Below are 20,801 nucleotides of genomic sequence, written 5' to 3'. Positions count from 1 at the left end.
TTATTTTGGCCAAATATGGCCAGTTTAAATGCTAAAGGAACACACACACACAGACACACACACACATACACACACACATGGTTGTGTGGTTAAGAAGGTCACTTGCAACCACGAGGTTTCAGGTTCAGTCCCCACCACTGTGCAGCATCCAGGACAAGTGTCTTCTATATCTCCATGCTACTAACCAATGCGGTGTGAATAAATTTGGCAGATGGAAACTATACAGAAGCCAGTTATATATATATATATATATATATATATATATGTGTGTTTGTCCTCCCACACCACTGGAAAACTGATGTTGGTTCATTTGCATTTCCATGATTTAGGGTTCAGCAAAAGAAACTGATAGAATAAATACTAGACTTAAGTACCGGGTCAATTTACTCAACAAAAATCTTTCAAGGTGATGCCCCACCACAACCACAGTCAATGACACCGACAAACAAGTAAGACATATTCATTCATTCTAGTGAGCATGAAAGTTTTAATTTTTTTCACGAATAATTTGATTTCAGAAATGAAACAATAACATTCATTATTCTAAACTGTATAAAAATGAAAATACCCATTGGCAACTAAAGACTCAACAACATCTTAAGAAAACAAAATGCATTCACATAATATTTATATTGAAATTCATGGATTTCTTAATGACTAAAGTTATTTAATAAAATAAACTAGAATTTCTTAATTTCCTGCAAATTTTATTTCAATAAAAGTAATAGAAAAAAATAATCATAATAAAAATTCTGAAGCTATAAAATATATAAAACAAACCATTCTTGCAATTTGCTAAAAGAATAATTTGGTTGATATTTAATTAAATTATGAGATTAAAGCATGTCATATGATCTACAGGAATTAATAAATCTATTAGCTACAAGATTAACACTTGCTATGTATTTTGTTTTTTTCAATGAAGGGAAAAAATATATAAGTTCATATAAACTGAGATAGTTTGGCAAAAACTGAGAACTGAGCATATGAATTATCAGAACACATATTAGTCATTAGCTGAAGATATATATAGTTAATTTGAGGAAATCATATCTTCATAAGGGATTATATAGTTAAAAGTATTCCACTGATTTAATCCATATTATATAATGAGAAACTGGTTTAATCCATATTATATAATGAGAAACAGGATTATTGAAATTATCAATAATGAGGGAAAACAAGATGGAGAATAAATGGATGTAATTACTAATTTATGTGGCATCTTTCTTGACATTCAACAAAATGGTTGGAAATTCCCATCAACTCGATGATAGGACTGAAACATATGTAGGTTCTTTTTTTTCTTTTTTATCTTAATTTATTTTTTTGTTGAGCTTTCAACTTCCAATCAATTTATTTGAAATGCTTTTTTAAAAAATGTCATCTTTTTGTAACATACAAATAAATTGGTAATTACATCCATTTATTTTCCATTTTCTTCTTGTTTTCCCTCAATATGTATATTATATTCATGCATCCATTGCAAATAGACGCAGCTTCTTTAAACTTCTTTTTTTTTTTGAACCCCTCTCCTTCAAATACTCATATGTCGAAATGACAGGAGTGATCATCATCATCATCATCACATATATATTTTGGTTGAAGCACAAAATCTCAATGATGCTTGCAAGGATTGCTGGATCTTCCGAGCTTTTCTGAGGCTTTTTAAATGGCTTCAGGTAAGCCTTGAAGCCACAATTTGTAACACACAATCTTAGCTACTCTCACTAGAAAGAATACCTGTTATCAGTTGTAAAACACACAAGGGATAAAGAAAAGCACTACCAAAAGTTTTTTCCAAGATATTTCATTACCAAATGTTTGTTTTCTTTTTAATATCTCTGACTTAGTGATTTCTTCTATGTTTATTTGTGCCTCCTTTACAACAAACCAAACTGACTTGTAAATAAAGTTTCGACTAGCAGAATCTTAAGTTCTTATAGACAGGTAATTAACAAGGATTCATTGCAAAGTGGAAACCTAACAGACAAACTGGTCAAAGGTCATCGACTATAGAGCTGTGAAACTAACAAGTTATTGTGGCCAATGAGGGAATCTACATGGTTACCAGCTCTGAACCAAAAATAATTTTTTAGGGTTCCAGGAATAGTGGGAGAAAAAGAGAAAGTTACTTTCAGACCAGGCACCTACTCTGAGTGCCTGCAAAACATAGACACTGCTAATGGCAGCAAGGGTCAAGTAGATTAAGTCTATATGATCCATGAACAGGAACAACCTTGGTTTTCCCACAGTTTCTGTGTAACAAATTGTACACAAAAACATTTGGGGTCAACACAAGGTGATGGTAGAAGACACTTGGTCAAAGTGCTGTGCTGCGAGATCTGATGAGATATGATTTGAAACCAAGTCCCTGGAAATCATATTTCCTAACTACAGTTGAGGTTGCATCCACAGCTGTGCACATATGCATGCTGCATGTTTTTAATAGATAATGACACTGGAAAATATCTTAAGATAACCTAACTAAAAGCCATCTTCCAATGTTATCTTTTTTTTTTTTATTAATTTTTCTTCTTGTTTAAGCAGACTCCACTTAGGGAGAAATAAACTCAGTAATGTCCTCTGGTTGAGGCATCAGCAACATGCACATGCATGTTAAAAATGAAAAATAATCAAGACACATACCAATCAGAGAAAGCGGGCGAGAATATAGATCTGAAAGAAGTATCATAACACTGTTGTTAAAATGGAAAGAGTATAAAAAGCTGCATTCTACACAAACGACATGGCCAGCTGTTCAAACAGATGCTAAGAAATCAATTTCTAGTATTTAAAAATAAGATATAAATTCAGCTTAAGAACATCATAAAGAAATTACAAAGAATCAAAGCATTTGATTTTCTTCAAGCTTTTATATCATAACTAATAAAAGATTTTTTTCTTTGTTATCATTATTTATAAAATACTCATGTATCACTTTATAAAAAGGTAAATGTGTAACTCACCTAAATAATATAATATGAAGGTTATGTGTGGAGGTGGGGGATCTTGAAAAGCCGTTTTATAACTCAGCTTTGATTACTGGTTGTAACAATTTTATTTCTCTATGTCAATAATGCACTTGTGGAAGTGCATGTACAGAACATATGATTACTCTTTGTTGTCTATGTAAAAAAAAAATCAATACTATGTTGACACATAAGAGAAAATATATTCACAGCAAACTGAATGGCTATTATGAAAGTGAGAAATCATAAACTGCCACGTTCTAAAACAAGGGAAAATATTTCCCTAATGCCTCAGCAAATAAACGAATGACATTCATGAAATATTTAATTTTAACCATTTGCCTGTTCAAAAAAATTTTCATAAGTTTTGTTAAAATGTCCATGCTTTTTATTAATCCAAGTTTCGTACATTCTGAGTAATATAAAGCTTTCCTTTAATAGGTCCCAAATTACTCTAAAGATTGAAAACAATTGTGAATGTGTTGTTATATATGATGGTTGGACACCAGGGAAATATTTCCTGTGTATCACATGTAGTACACAAGACAGGCAAAAGGTTACCAAATTTAAATAAAATGGTCAAATGGTGAAAAACAGTTTGTGTGACCAAGTAGGCTAGAGAGAATACTAATCTATGTGTCACAAGTTCAATTTCTATTCTTGAAGGGACATTACTTCAATTCAACACATTCAAAAAAGTAGTGTTGTTGTTGTTGTTTCATCCCAGGCAATGAACGGCTGGTGTTCAAACAATGATGGTGCAGTCTTTATTCTCAAGGATCACATCATCCAATGTAGCATTCAGATTACTCTGCCAAATGTAAAGCTTATTTATTCACATCATTTCCAATTAATAATGTATTATCTCATAGCTTTGAGATTTCAATGATGCAACTATATATTTTTAGAATGACATTGTAGGGTAGGTGTGAGAGGCCAGATCTGGTCAGTTTGAACTTAGAACAGGTAGAATATTTGGGGCCAGTTATGGCCAGTTTAAATGCTAACAGGTTAAGGCAGGTGTAGCTTGAAGCAAATTTGACTGCTAATTCTTGTAGGTCAAGTTACTACAGAGGTTCCCTTGTTGGCTTGAATTGAAACAATGTAAATGTAAAAGATTAGATTAAATGAAATCTAAATGAATCAATAATGTTTCTACTTTGAATACAGCCATTTCAATTGCATACCAAAATACCTTCAATCTCATCTACTCTTTAATAGTTAATAACTCAAAACTGGTTGAACAAATGCCAAGTTATGAATCAATTTCTTTAAAAATATGTACATAGGAACAGGTATGGTTGTGTGGTCAAGAAGCTTGCATAGAAACTACGTGATTTCAGGTTCAATCCCACAGTATGGTACCTTGGGTAAAGTGTATTTTACTCTAGTCCTAGGTCAACCAATGCCTTGTGAATTTTGTTAAGCCTGCTGTGTGTGTGTGTTCCCCCACTGGTGTTGATTCATTTACATCCTCATAACTTAGCACTCCGGCAACAGAAATCAATAGAAGAAGTACCAAACTTCAAAAATAAACACTGGAGTCAATTTGTTTGACCTAAAACCCCCAGCGTGGCTGAATCTCAATGATGGAAAAACAAGTAAAAGATAAAAGATTCCTGTCCAACTAGTATTTTACAGCTTAAACTTTCATAGAAATAAAAAATATTTGTGCAAAAATTAGATATGGATAAAACAGAAATACAGAGGAAATAAAATCTCTATATAAATAAATGGCAAAATGTCTGCGCGTGTGTCCTTTATACAAATCCACAATTTTTCAGTTAGAGGGCTCGCACTTTCTATGGTCATTCAAAACCGTCCAAGGGTGGTCGTGCACATCTTTACATTTCCCCAGTCACCCCGCAAAGCCATTAAAAAATCAATAGAAGTGACTTTTTTGTGAAATTTCTATTCAAAACCCAATCAAAATGCCCGAAACTTGATACGCCAATTGAATGCCAGCTAGCTGTATGTGATTCGTCGGAGATTTGGACAGTACTCGCATGTATGTGCGCATGCATGTAGCTGTATATGCATGCACCAGCACTATGACCCGGCAACGCCGGGTCAAATGTGCTAGTGATAAATAAAATATTGACTGAGTTCATGATAATGCTTAACCCTTTAGCATTTAAACCAGCCATATCCAGCCAAAATATTCTACCATTTTTGTGTTAAAACTGGCAAGATCTGGTCTCTCATACTTATCCTACAATGTTATTATAAGCAATCATGCCATGAAAATCTCTTAGCTACAGGGTAATATATGATTAATTCAAAATAATGTGAATAAAAATGCATTACATTTGAGAGAGTAATCTGAATGCTAATCATCATCATCAATTAGCATCGGTTTTCCGTGCTGGCATGGGTTAGACGGTTTGATTGGGACTGATAAGCTGGGTAGCTATACCAGGCGCCAGTCTGATTTGGCTTGGTTTCTACAGCTGGATGTTCTTAACACCAAGCACTCCAAGAGTGTAGAGGGTGCCTTTTATGTGTTACCGACACAAGTGCCTTTTTACATGTCACCAGCACTAACCACAACCATGATTTAACTTGGCTGGATGTGTCTTCTGAAGCACAGCAAATTACCAAAGGTGTGGACATTTGTTTTCTATACTGGTATATTTGTATCCTTTGTAAATCTACATACCATTGTAAACTGAGAAAAACAGACATAATTATCATCTCAACTTTAGTAATTTAGAGTTATACACACAGCAACACAAATATTTGGCAAATCATTAACTCTTTAGCATTTAAACCAGTCATATCTGGCCAAAATATTCTACTTGTTTAATACTCAAACTAGCCAGAGCCAGCCTCTCACACCTACCTACAATGTCATTCTAAAGGTAAACAATCACACCACTGAAATCTCAAAACTACAAGGTAATGCATGACTAATTCATATCAAAGTGAATAAATAAGTATTACCTTTGACAGAGAAATCTGAATGTTAAAGGGTTAAATCTAATTAATTAGCCCTTTCGTTACCAACCTGGTTGAAACCGCATCTGGCTCTGAGTACAAATGTCTTGTTTCCATAAGTTTTGAATTAAAATCTTCCATCAAACCTTAGTCACAATTTATGTTCCTAACACTAGCTAAATGATAACTAAGTTATTTTACTAAATTCTTTGTTATAATTAAAGTAATTGAAAGAAACACAGAGCATCTCAACAGAAATACAGTAACAAAAGGGTTAAAAAAGAACAGTTTTCAATAGGTTGGATATGTTTCTTGTACCGAGTTCCTTACAGAAGACAAGTCTTATTCTCAAGAGAACTAAGTACTAATACATAAAAAATCATTATCACATGACCACAAGTTTACGTTCTACTAATATGTTCTGAAGCAAAGCCCATAAGACTTTGAAATTATCTATTAAATAGTGCTAAATACTGGAATATAATAATAAGAGCACAACAATGAGGAAATTTATCTCACTCATTCAATGCAAAGGAAAATCTGAGATGATATTTTTGCCTTTGAACTGACGCAACCAGTGAGTGGTTTAACAAACCAAAGAAAGTAATTTCGAATGTAAATAATTTTCAATAATTAGATTGCCATGCTTGTGACATTAACAATAGCTTTAATAGTGAAGATTAATTAGACCACTGACCCCACCCACCTTATGTCTCAATATTTATATTCTTGGATCCTTCAGACCCCACTCCTCCCAAAGAGAGAGTATAGCCAATTTAATTTACTTTAATGTATTATGAGGGCATTCTTTATCTCAAGAGAAATAGAAAATTAAAAACAAAACTAACTCCTGCAAATTGCCAAAATTTCATCAAGATGGTTATGTGTGTTCTCTTTAGATTAAAGAAACACATCACTAAACATGATAAGAAAAGGGCGTAGCTAGAAAATTCTTCATTTGTTTTGCTAGCATTATTGTTTCTCTTGGATAATTTAGCATTTTCTTTTTTTTTTTTTTTTTTTGTAGGTGTCTTGGAAAATCAAATAATTGGGAAGATTGTTTAGGACAAGATTTGGTGAAGATTAGTAAGAGAGTGTAGAGATGTTTCACTGGACAAAGAATTGTATAAGGCATTCTTAGCCATGAAGGTGTCAATGAATGGTGTCAAAATGCGAATATGTTTCAAAAGTGTCTTTCCTCCCTAACTTATTAAGCCTGACTAACATGACTAACCATTATAATGCACCTGCTCATTGCTTCAAATTTATCAAAATATGGTTCCTCAAAGAAACAGTCTCCAGACTTGAAGTCTACCATATACCAAATCTTTATTGTAATTCATAAGTCAAAATTGAATTCAAGAACTGTTAAAATGCATTTCAATATTTTGCACTATCTTAGAGAGAATTTCTGATTTTCTGACAGTAAAATAGGAATTTGTAATCATATGACAAGTATTTTTTTTTAAATGAACTTATACATTGATATTCATTTCTTGTATGAAGCATCAAGTATGCTGGTGTTTCACAAGTCAAAGTATTTTAACCATGCCATAAAAATGCTATGCTCTGTAATAGAACTAAGTCATTTATTGTTTCCTTTCTTTAAAGGGTAAAGACCCCCTTCGGTCATGAATGACCATGGGATTGCACCTAGAAAGTTACCCTCCTAGACACAAGTTCGGGCAAGGTTGTTTATGGAAGACCAGCAGTCACCCATGCATACCAGCCTCCCCTCTCCACGCCACCAGTGTTATCTAAGGGAAAGACAAAGGTCGATACAGCTTGGCACCAGTGACGTCGCAACTCATTTCTACAGCTGAGTGAACTGGAGCAACGTGAAATAAAGTGCCTTGCTCAAGAACACAACACACAGCCCGGTCCGGGATTCGAGCTCACAACCTCACGATCGTAAGCTCGATGCTCTAACCACTGAGCCATGCACCTTCTTTAACACAACAGCTTACTTATTCAGAGGTGGTAATATGGCAATATGATAATGCATCTGCTCAATCTTTCAAATTTATCAAAGATTCTCAAATTGTTTAGGCAAAACACATACTAAAATTGGAATGATACAGAGAAGATTAGCATGGCTCCTGTGAAAGAACGACACACAAATTTATGAAGCGTTCTATGTTCCAGGTGTGGCTGTGTAGTAAGAAGCTCGCTTCCCAAGCACATGGTTCCAGGTTCAGTCCCACTAACACCTTGGGCAAGTTTCTTCTACTGTAGCCTCGGGTTGACCAAAGCCTTGTGAATGGATTTGGGAGACAGAAACTGAAAGAAGCCCATTATATATCATCATCATCATCATCATCATCATCATCGTTTAGCGTCCACTTTCCATGCTAGCATGGGTTTTATATATATATATATATATATATATGCATGTATGTATGTATATCTATGTATGTGTTTTGTGTCTGTGTTTGTCCCGCCATCACTGCTTGACAACTGGTGTTGGTGTGTTTACATCCTCATAACTTAGTGGTTCAGCAAAAGAGAATGATAGAATAAGTACTAGGCTTAAGAAATAAGTCTTGGGGGTCGATTTGTTCATCTAAAACCCTTCAAGGTGGTGCTCCAGCATGACTGCAATCAAATGACTGAAACAAAGTAAAAGTGTAAAAGAGCAACAAAGATTTTCTTTTGACCCCAACACTCTCCAGACTCAAAGTTTGCTGAATCTTTAAGGCAAACCATTAAGTTAGAATTAAACTCAAGGACTGCAGACAGGTAGTAAGAAGTTTGCTTCCCAACCACATGGCTCTGGGTTCAATCCCACTGTGTGGCACCTTGTGTAAGTGTCTTCCACTATAGCCTCAGTCCAACCAAAGCCTTCTGAGGGAATTTGGTAGATGGAAATTCAAAGAAGACTATTGTATGTGAATGTGTGTGTAGGTGTGTATGTGAGGGAGAGAAAGGGGGAGGGGGAGAGGGAGAGAGGGAGATAGAAAGAGAGAGAGGCCATCATGCAAGTATTGCCTTTGTTATCTTCCATATTTGGTCATAGGGAATTATTTCTTTACTTGAAAATGTTGAGGGTTGGCAACAGGAAGGGCATCCAGCTGCAGAAAATCTGCCTCAATAATATTCCATCTGACCCATGCAAGCACGGAAAAGTGGGCATTAAAGCAACAACAATGTTAAAAGCATGAAACTTTTACTTGCAGCAGTTCAGAGAAGAATGGTAAAGATTAAACCCTGTATTATTGAAAATGTTTGCTGATAGTATGATCAAGATTAAAAGAATCAAGTTAATTATATTAGAATCCGTGTCAAATTTTGGTTATAATTAAACCTGAATATTTTATTATTTTTCCTTTTTCTTCTTTACTGAACACATTAAATAACTTGATTTCAACCAAAAATAAGTATTTCTTTGAGAAAAATTCAAACATTTTGTAGGTTTTATTTTCTTTTGATTGGTGTCGTAATACCTACTTCCAACAGCTGCTGACACCATGCAGTGATCAAATTATACATCCTCATACAGTTTATTTCTCAAAATAGGGTTTAATCACTTTTTAATGACTTATATTCTTTCTGTACTATATTCAATAAAAACTCATCTGCCTGATTAATAAACTTGCCTTTACAAAGATCTACCTAATTAACGACACTTTTTGGTGCTGTAATCTTTTTTATTTTTACTGCCATTACTACAAAAAAAACTTTTATAATCATTAAAATAGAACCCATTATCCTATCTTTCACCATAATTCCTTAGAATTAAATCAATTTGTTTTTTTATTTTGGTTTTCTTCAATGGATTTAACTGCTGCAATAAAGAGATACTGCACATTAAATCACTATACAAATATAGATTGCACCAGCTAAACAAACTTTACTTATAATAGTTTGATTCTATGTGCAAAATAGTAGTTTTACACCTCAATGTATACACATTTACTTTCTTTACTGCCACACAGAGTACAACACATTTTGTAAGCCAAGAATAGATTGAATTCTAATGATAACATTCAGATTATTCTGACCAAATGCAAATATTCTCTACAACAAACTGCAGTGAATAACCTTCATAGATCCAAATATCTCTCAGATATATTTGAACTGGTCTGAAGTTTGTATATATATTCTTTTTGCTGCTGATTTGTAGACCTACTCTTGAATTCATTCCAGCCTGCTGTGGCTGATGTGCACCATTAATAGTTAATATTGGCAGATTTACCATAAAGAAAGCACAGTTTTCTAATTAGCTCAGAGTTGCCTCCCTTGGTATCTAGTGCTGAAGAGTACTAACACGCCCGAGATGAATTCACTAGCACTGAGCCGACTATGGTGTTTTAATACCTCTTTGTCTTAAATGAAATTTTTTTTTTCCATGAACTGCAATGAAAAGCTTTTACAGGTTTAAATATTTCTCAAACACATTTGAACTGGTCTTCAGTTTATATTCTTTCTGTTACTGTTTTGCACATCTACTTGTGCGTGTGTGCGTGTATATGGTCCAGTCATGTAATATATGTTTCTTTATTAGCCACACAGGGCTGCACACAGATGGGACAGATTACAAAGTAGAGCTTTTCTTTTTGGGGAGAAAAAAAAGGGGGTTGGTTTTTGATCAAAAGGGATCGTAAAAGGGAAAGAAAAAAAACGATCAATAGGGATCGTGTATCACAGAAATGTCATGATGTAAAGTGTAAAGGGGGAAGCAGATAAGGTTTATCCGTGGAAAGAAAAGCCTATGGAAAAGACCATGGTAACCTCAGTCAATAATGTCACATGTTAACACATTTGGTTGCAAGTAAGTAACCCTCTGTTTTAAATTTTTCTGGGTTCATAGGATTATGCTCAAGGTGGCTTCGCAATTCATACGTGCCATCCTTGCTACATTCACCCATCTTTTTTTGAAACATTCGCCAGACAAAACTTGCCTCTCTACTCTCACTTTCCTTTTCAAGTAATATATAAAATATAAATTACTATTAATGTGAAATAAAATTGATATACTATGAATAAATCCAGTATAACTAAAAGATATTTAGATAATCTCTTGCTTGTCTCTCTCATACACACAAGCAAATTAATTTCAATGGATGACTTTCTTTTGTAAGTGACACATCTTGTGATTGGGTTTCTTTCTGATATCAAAAAGCTCATGCAAATATGTACAAGTGCCTTTTATTATTTGAAAAACAGTGGTGGGAAGGGAAAAAAAACCCTCTCTACACCATCTATTTGTGTCAAGGCCTGCTTAAGCTTTGTGAATTCCTGAAATTACAGCCTGCCACAGAAATTATCTTTCTAGATACTTTTCTCATATTTTCTCCTTGAATTGATGCTATGCTACACTCCACCTCATTGTATTCCATTGCCACTTGTAACTAATTGCAACTAAGATTACTAAGTCTTAAGAGGCCATCGAAAGCCATGATTTTGTTTCAGAATTAACTCATTCAAGTTCAGATTAGCTAGCAATAGTCTATATCTTCTCTGCTCCACAATGGTTTAATTTTTTTTTTAATCATTTTCACTTAAACTTCTTAAGAAAAGTTATAATTAGCAATGCTATATATAGTAATCATTATGATTACTTGTGGTGTCTGAAATGCAAAGGTTAATTAGATAGATTCATCTATCTACTTTGTCCAATTATCAAAAATCTACAAAGACAAATGATTATGTGTGAATGACTAACAATATTCATGGAGTGGTGCAATTGTTTACACTCAGAAATGGAAAAATAACCTGGTGTAGGAGTGGCTGTGTGGTAAGTAGCTTGTTTACCAACCACATTGTTCCAGGTTCAGTCCCACTGCGTGGCACCTTGGGCAAGTGTCTTCTACTATAGCCTCGGGCCGACCAAAGTCTTGTGAGTGGATTTGGTAGACGGAAACTGAAAGAAGCCCATTGTATATATGTATATATATCTGTATATGTGTGTGTATATGTTTGTGTGTCTGTGTTTGTCCCCTTGACAACCGATGCTGGTGTGCTTACGTCGCCGTAACTTAGCGGTTCGGCAAAAGAGACCGATAGAATAAGTACTAGGCTTACAAAGAATAAGTCCTGGGGTTGATTTGCTCGACTAAAGGCGGTGCTCCAGCATGGCCACAGTCAAATGACTGAAACAAGTAAAAGAGTAAAAAGAGTAGAAACGATGAAAATAAGCTATCAATTGAAAGTGGAAGTTTCAATTTGTTTTAAAAATAGTTAATTTCCACATTTAAAAAAAAAATTTTCAATTTCTGTTTGCCAGAAATTACATCACGAACGTCATGCTTTCAGCTCTCAAAACATATAGTAAGGAAGACCACCACTAACTATCAATCTTTTAGCATTCAGATTATTCTGTCAAATGTAATGCTTATTTATTCACTGTTCTGAATTGATCATGATGTGATTCTTTTACTCTTTTACTTGTTTCAGTCACTTGACTGTGGCCATGCTGGAGCACCGCCTTTAGTCGAGCAAATTGACCCCAGGACTTATTCTTTGTAAGCCTAGTATCGGTCTCTTTTGCTGAACTGCTAGGTTACGAGGACGTAAACACACCACCGTCGGTTGTCAAGTGATGTTGGGGGGACAAACACAGACACACAAACATATACACACACATACATACATATAGATATATACGATGGGCTTCTTTCAGTTTCCGTCTACCAAATCCACTCACAAGGCTTTGGTCGGCCCGAGGCTATAGTAGAAGACACTTGTCCAAAGTGCCACACAGTGGGACTGAACCCAGAACCATGTGGTTCGTAAGTAAGCTACTTACCACACAGCCACTCCTACGCCTATGGTTAACTTTACTGAAAGATAACTTTAATTGATGTAACATTAAATATACATTCATCACTAGCATAATGGACAATAGATGAGAGTGTTAATACAACTATTTTAAAAATAAAGGTTCCTAATTCAAATCCTGTATGATGCTATGTACATATGACTAGAGATTGAATTGTCATACAGATGTAAATATAGAATATTTAAAAATTCATCTTTAGAGATTAAGGTGACAACACAAAAGAAAATTGCATTAAATATACAACACTGTATTATTTGTTGCAAAAAGAAAAGAAAAAAAAATTGTTTACAGAATCACACATTCAGGTGTAATGGATTTCAGCAGTGATTGCCTATCCTCTTTCAGTGTCCACAATTATTCTGTGTTTACTGAGGGATTGTATAGGTTTATTGCTTGTGTAGTAAGCTATGAAATTCTTACATTCCCTTGGTTTACTGTAATACTGACTACCTCACCAATTCACCTGAGACAGCATCTTGTTTTCTAATATATATATATATATATATATAATAAAAGGTGGAACTAATTAATTAGGGATAATTATCAATTACACCAAGTAGATTTCAGCATGTAAAAGCCCCATTCGAGGAAAATTTAAGTAATACTAAGTAATTAAGGGTTTAGCAACGAATTGCCTCACCAACACACCGAATTTAGAAATAGCAGTCAAAGAGATATAGCTATTCCTTCTACTAAAAGGGGGATCTCAGTAAAAACACAGCACTTGAAAGGCAAACACAGACAGGTAAGAAAGAAAGAATGAAATGACGGCAATCCATCATGCAATTTTACGTTACCTACGGACGTACGTTTCGAGATCAAGTTTTAGGATAGCGTAAGAATTAGAAAATTCTACTTTACCCGTACTTCTTCTCTCATCGGCGCAGGATACTACAATTATGAATAATTGTATATTAAATTTTGAGATACTAGAATGCATCATCTCAACTCAGAGCGAGCTAAAGCATGACCAGTACCACGAAATTCAAAGTTTGAATGAAAGTTTGTGTGAGATCCCCCTTTTAGTAGAAGGAATAGCTATATCTCTTTGACTGCTATTTCTAAATTCGGTGTGTTGGTGAGGCAATTCGTTGCTAAACCCTAATTACTTAGTATATATATATATATATATATATATATATATATATATATATATTTATTATATAGAAGGAGCTTCTACAGGACTAGAACTGTTTCATTCAAGAGAAATCTTCTGAAGATTTCTCTTGAATGAAACAGTTCTAGTCCTGTAGAAGCTCCTTCTATATAATAAATTAATTTTACTCTGCTATGTATTGAGTACCTTATTTACTGTGGTTAACCCCGAATCAACCCGGGACCTACATATATATATATATATATATATATATATATATATATATATATATAATATAATAATCATATTCACATGAACTTTATTCTATTTTCAGAGTCAAATGAAATTCATTGAGGCAGATTTTTTTCCATAGCTGAATTTTCTTCGTATCACCAGCTTGAATCTGTAATAGTTCTCCAAGCCCCTCAAACATGAATGGTTCAATGGCTGGACATGGTTTCACAGAAGACTGCAGACAACACTGCCTGTTTGAGTGATATTCATTTTACAATTAGCACACAATACCAGTCACCATCAATGAAATCCACTTACTTAAGATGCCATACAGTGTAATTGAACCTAAAGCCATGTGGTTGCCAAACTTTATAAAAGCCATGCCTGTGACTAGAGCCTATATATCTATACACACTATCTGATGAGCTTCCATACAGTTTCCAAGAAGAAAATTTCACTTACAAACCATTGGGCAATCTGAGGATAAAGTAGAAAACACTTGCTCAAGATGCCAGTGGGATTGAATATGGAGCCACATGGCAGTGAAGTGAACATTTTCCAAATGACAACTTAAAGAAAAAAAAAGGTTAATTAATTTACTAAATTACAGCAAATTCCTAACTGACTGTTTTCAAAATTAGGAAGTGTATTTCATTAGAGATATATGATTACAAAAGTTTTAAGCTAAGGGGTTAATAAAGAGAAAATTCCAACGCCACAAACTCCAGCCATGTTCCTAATGATTGATATCTTTCTATTGCAAACAGTTAATATCAATCATCCATTAGTATTTCTTTCACAATAAACAGAATCACTATTGTGTTATGTAGACATACAAAACTTGATGCTGATTTTTTCCTTTTATTAAATTTCAGTCAGCCTTGCAGTACAGCCTCTATACAAATATATATATATATATATATGTATGTATTATATATGTGCACTTCTATATGACACACACATGTGAATACACATTCACATACATGCCTTTGGAATATGTTATCCTTTTCTAGTTATAAAAGACAGTATTGAAATGAATACTTTTATGTAAAAATGTAGGAATTATTTCACTTTCTCGTGTAACTTTGAATCGGGAACAAACAAAACATTCTTGTGCTACTTTTTTTATCATATTCCTTCTCACTACTGTAAACACCCAAATACCAGATGGAACAATCCGATTTGTGCAAGGAATGTGAATTTGAAATGAGTAACTTCTTGTAATCATAATGAATATTAAAACGTGTGGCAGAATTGTTTCTTTTGTATTCTATATATATATATATCAATTTAACTTATTTCATTTTGAAGGAAATGTTACATGTATGTTGAAGAATTCATTAGCTAATATACATATATATACATATATATATGTTTACTTATTTTATTTCCTGCTAGGAAAAAGATTACAAAAATAAGCAAAATTTAAATTAGGAAATATAATAATTATTCTTCTAATTGTGGTTCAGTGATTATTTTCGGGCCAAGGAAATAAGGTGTGATGTAATTTGTAAGTTACTTCTTTGTAAATACTTTGTTCTGGGATCTTACGTGGAATTGTGTAAAATTCTTTCATAGATTCTTGTTGAATTCCATTATGTAGATAATGTTTTAAATGCATTTGTGAAAGTATTTGTAGATAATGTCTCGAATGCATTAATGAAAATATTTTAAAAGAAATCTTGTGATATTCAATAATTTTATAACCTTCTATAGTTATTCTAATGGATTTTTGTAACATCAGAAAATATTCAGAATAGAATAATATATTTAGGTTTTTTTTTCATTGGATTACATATAGTGTTTAAAATTTATGATTTTAAAACAGGTGTTCTGTTATGCTTTGAAAAATAATGTTCCATACATACAGAACAAAGAACGTTGAGAATATGAAAAGAAAAAAATAAAGAAGAAAGAAACATTATTTGAAAATACACCTCTTATCATATGGAATTGTAATCAGTTTGTGCCAAATTTATCTTTTGGCAACTAATAAGACGCTATCTACGAATGGCAATGATTTTGTTTTGGCACTTGAATTGGCAAAAGTGAGTGATTTAGAAATTCTTAGTTTTAGTAGCCAAGAGGAAAACAGAAGAACATGTTACAGCATTGTATTTCCTTGTTGTCATTAAGTTTTGGTAACTTCGAATGTGTATGTGCTAGAGGAAATGTTTCCAAACTGATTGCACTGTGAACTGACATATGCTTCGATTATTAATCTTGTCATTTTTAATATCTTTTAGGCTCAGTTTATGTGTAAAATGGTTAAGTAATAACTGTTCTCATTTGAAGTAGTGGCTTGCTTCCAAGAAATTGCTAGTTCTTTATGTTCCAACAAACAAATCCATGTCAAAATTTAAAATTTCTGTATCTGGAATCTTCTGTGGGTAGTTTTGTATTCAGCAGTTTGAATGTAAATTTGAAAGTTTACAAACAAGAAGCATTACAATATTACCTTGATTACTTTCTTTTTAGTGAAAAGAATCACAAATATAAAGACACTATCACTGAAATTTTTACACCTGTTACTTTAATCCTTTCCTTTATTACATTTCCATAGAGTTGGTGATAACATACAAATATTGTGTTTAGTTGAATGAAAGACAAAATATATACAGTTGCACATTATTTTCTCACACCCTTTACTACCTGTATAAAATATATGATTTTTATAACATTGTTAAACACCTGTTGTTAGACAATTTTAAACACATCTGACTGACTTTGGAACAAATATTGTTTGATAATGTTATTCTGCAAGATGGCAGAATCGTTAGCATATAGGCAAAATGCTTTGTGGCATTTCATCTGCCATTATGCACTAAGTTCAAATTCTGTCAAGGTTGACTTTGCCTTTCATCCTTTCAGGGTTGATTAAATAAGTACTAGTTGAGCACTGAGGTCAATGTAATTGACTCATCCCTGCCACACCACACCCCTCAAAAATGCTGGCTTTGTGCCAAAATTTGAAATCAATATTTTCTCTTGATGATTTTGAAAGCTAATGAAAACAGTAGTTAACTGTGTACTATAACAGGAAGGTAGCCTGTCCGTCTACCTATCTACTTTTTCCCTACCACTATTTGCAGGAGGATCATAGGAGCAGAGTCCTCGGGTACCTCCTCCATAGGATACCCTCCTCCTTAGGATCCTATCAAAAGCAACTGTCATTACATTTTCAGTCTGGATTCCTGAGTGTGACCAATTGAGAATGTGGATGTTATTCAACCATCTTGTTCATGGTCTGCCACTAGATCTCCTGCCGGTTGGCTCAACTTGAATAATCTGTCTTGCGATTTGTTCCTGCAACATTCTTATCACATGTCCATAATCCTAAAGCTATGACCTCTCAACATGGAGTAGTGGTTCAACCTGGAGAGACTCACTGATCTCTGAACAACACAGAATTCTTTGATAAACAGTTTTATGTCTATAGTCATAGAAGTCAATGTAGGACAATTAAGTCCATTTAAAATTGGTTATTTGGTTGGCTGGTTGGTCAGTGTAACCAGAATTATAATCAAGAGATTAAAAGAAGTCATCAAGCCAATAAGAGATGGTCATATTGTCATATCAACATGGAATTATTGTCATTTACTTTCTGTAATGATGGTTATACAGTCAGTTCTTTTCATTTGTGGAAAATTTTTAAATAGATTTTCACTTAATCAAATCACCTTGTTATTCTAGCAGTTATTGTCTTTATTGGTTTGGTTTGAAAGAAGAGGCTGTGTTCATGGCCATCATAGGGCCTGTGAGACTAGTGAAAGCAACAAAATTAATGTTCCTTTTAAATAATTATTAAGTCAATGGATGCAATAAAAACAAAGGCAGGAAGGAAATCTCAAAGTTGATATGCAGGTGAGGAAGGACTGGATGTTGTAATTAATTAGAGCAAGGACTGGGAATGAGTGGATGGATGCAATAAGAGTGAAGAGAGGAAAAGAAACGAGTCTTGAGTGTCAGTCAGCATGTAAAGAAGTGCCTATCAATCAAAGTGGATGGAAGTTGTGAAAAAGAAAGACCTAGGAGGACATGGGACGAAATACTGAAGGACGATCTCAGGACACTCAGCGTTATGGAGGAGATGACAAATGACTGAGATATTCAGCACTTTGCTGTACTCAAGAAGACCCATCTTCCACACTGAAGTGTCAATGCTGCTCCCCTCGCTGAAGCAGAGGCTACTGTAGTAGTGCTGGAAGAGAGAGAGAGAGAGAGAGAGAGAGAGAGAGAGAGAGATCTGTAGGTCAGATGTTGGTGAGCAACTAACATGCCAATCAGTCAAGTGGCATTCAGAGGAACTTCACAAATAAACACAGGTGTGGCAATGTGAAAAGAATTTGCTTCTCAACCACATGGTCCCAGGTTCAGGCCCACTGCATGGTACCTTGGGCAAGTGTCTTTTTCGATAGTCCAAGGCTGATGAAAACCTTGTGAGCAGATTTGGTAAATGGAAACTGAAAGAAACCTGTTGTGTGAGCATGTGTTTGTGTGTGTGTGTGTGTGTGAGCATGCGCGCATGGTGTATGTGTGTGTGTGTAAATTGTATGTGTGTAATGTGTGAGTGCGTGTGTTTCTGTTTGTATTTGTCCCTCACTACTGCTTAGCAGCAATCAGTATAGGTTTGTTTACATCTCCATACATTAATGGTCTGGCAAAAAAAACAGGCTGAGATAATAAGCACCAGGCAGAAAAAAAAAAAACAAAAACAAAAAACAACAACAAAACAGTGCCCCAGAATGGCCACTCTCCAATGACTGTAACAAGATAAAAATAGAAGTATGGGGTCAATTTATTTGAGTAAGCCCTTCAAAGCAGTGCCTCACCATGACCACAGTCCAATGATTGAAACAAGTAGAAGATAAAAGACAAAAAGAAAAAAATGTAGGCATCATTATTAGCGACAAAGCAACAAGTGTCTATTTTGTGTTGTGTCCTGCTTCTGTTCAATGATGCCCAATACATGCTTTAAGTTTTCTTTAAAATGGGATACTCACCAATAACCTTTAAATTTAAAACCCACACAGTATATCACTCTAATATCAATCTAATCAATACTTATTTCCATTATAGAAACTTGATCAGGGAAGTTCAAAGTTCATTTTGTTCTGTATGGTTTTGTACATTAAACTAATGGCAACACATGCAACATTTCACAGGAAAATTAAATAGATTTAAGACAAGGCAGCAAATATAGTACTAGTATATGATGCGCACACACACACACACACGTGTTTTGATATATCTCAGTAGAAGCCCATTTTTTTTTCTCTCAAAGCTATTATGGATGTGTTCTTAATGTGAATTATGTCTCCTATATTAAATTCAGTTACTTGAAATGATTGACATTACAAGCTGAAATGGTTGACACCTCTTACACACAATATCGTTAATATTCCAAGAGAAGAAACCAAAAGCAGTTTTTACTCATTGAAATTTCTATAGTTAGAAGAAAGCCCAGTGAGAATTAAAGACATTACTAAAAAGAATGTGTTGCACACACACACACACACACACACACACACATATATATATATATATATATATATACTTTATTTTAGCTGTTTGTTCTTCCTACTATATATATATATATATATATATATAAAGATATATAAAGATATATATATCATCATCATTTGACCAGGGGTAGCAAGCTCTGATTTGGCAGGGTTTCTTTGGTTGGTTACTCTTCCTAATGCCAACCACCCTGAGTGTGAAGAAGTGAAGATCACTCAAAGTGGATGGAACTTATGGAAGAGGGAGACCCAGGAAGACATTGGACGATGTACTGGGATGATGTCAGGACACCGATCCTTACGGAGGGGATGACAAAGAACCGAGATATCCAGTGCCTTGCTGTACTCAACAAGACCCATCCTCCACAGAAGAAGTGTTAATGCTGCTCCTCCTGCTGAAGAGGAGTCTTGTGCCAAGGAGTCTTGTGCCAAGGAGTCTTGTGCCAAGGAGTCTTGTGCCAAGGAGTCTTGTGCCAAGGAGTCTTGTGCCAAGGAGTCTTGTGCCAAGGAGTCTTGTGCCAAGGAGTCTTGTGCCAAGGAGTCTTGTGCCAAGGAGTCTTGTACAAGAGTCTTGTGCCAGTGCCATGTAAAATGCATCAGTGCCACATGAAAAGCAACAGTGCTGGTATCATATTAAAAGCATCCATGCCGGTGCATGAGAGAGAGAGAGAGAGAGAGAGAGAGAGAGAGGAGAGAGAGAGAGAGAGAGAGAGAGAGAGTGAATTCAAGTTAACAACTACCAGCAAAGGAAATTATAATTTGTCTCACTGCACCTGAAGACTAGCTTTCATCAAAATATCTTCAAAATGAATTAATTTATAGTTAATCTTAACAACATCGCTATATCTTCAATAGACATTGGATATAAAGAATTTAACTTTGCAATTTCATTCAACACATAGAAATGTTCTGTTGAAAAGAAGGAAATAAAAAAAAAAACATGACCTCTTCCCTTTATGTCTGTTAACTCCTCTTTCATTCAATCACAAGATTCACTGAACAGTTGGAGGTAGGGATTACTATCATTCCAATGAGTAGCTGCTGTTGCTAGAGAGAGAGCAGGGTGGGGGAGAAAGAAAGCCAGAGAGATTCAACAGATGACAGAACTGGGTGAGTAGCTTAGGTATAGGGAAGCAAAATGAGATATTTGGTCAATATTAATAGTGATTCCCAAAAATAAGCTGTAAAGATATATGGTGCAAAAAGCAAACAAATTCCAGCAAATTTTTGTTGGGTAGGAAAAACAAGGTGGGGGTCAA

The 20,801-nt window shown here is 34.5% G+C and overlaps 1 protein-coding gene and 1 non-coding gene across 4 annotated transcripts in view; one reads left to right on the top strand and one right to left on the bottom strand.

The window, feature by feature from the left end:
- Positions 1-20,801, bottom strand: part of LOC115218760 (protein neuralized) — a 466,873-nt gene that overhangs the window by 372,547 nt on the left and 73,525 nt on the right. The window lies entirely within an intron of this gene.
- LOC115219602 lies at positions 7,950-8,053 on the top strand. The gene has a single exon (XR_003882351.1). It is a non-coding gene; the product is annotated as a U6 spliceosomal RNA (small nuclear RNA).

This window comes from Octopus sinensis, linkage group LG14, assembly GCF_006345805.1.
Source record: "Octopus sinensis linkage group LG14, ASM634580v1, whole genome shotgun sequence".
Taxonomy (NCBI): Eukaryota; Metazoa; Mollusca; class Cephalopoda; order Octopoda; family Octopodidae; genus Octopus; species Octopus sinensis.
The sequence above is the reverse complement of the archived record's forward strand: the minus strand, read 5'-3'. Positions and strand labels throughout refer to the sequence as shown.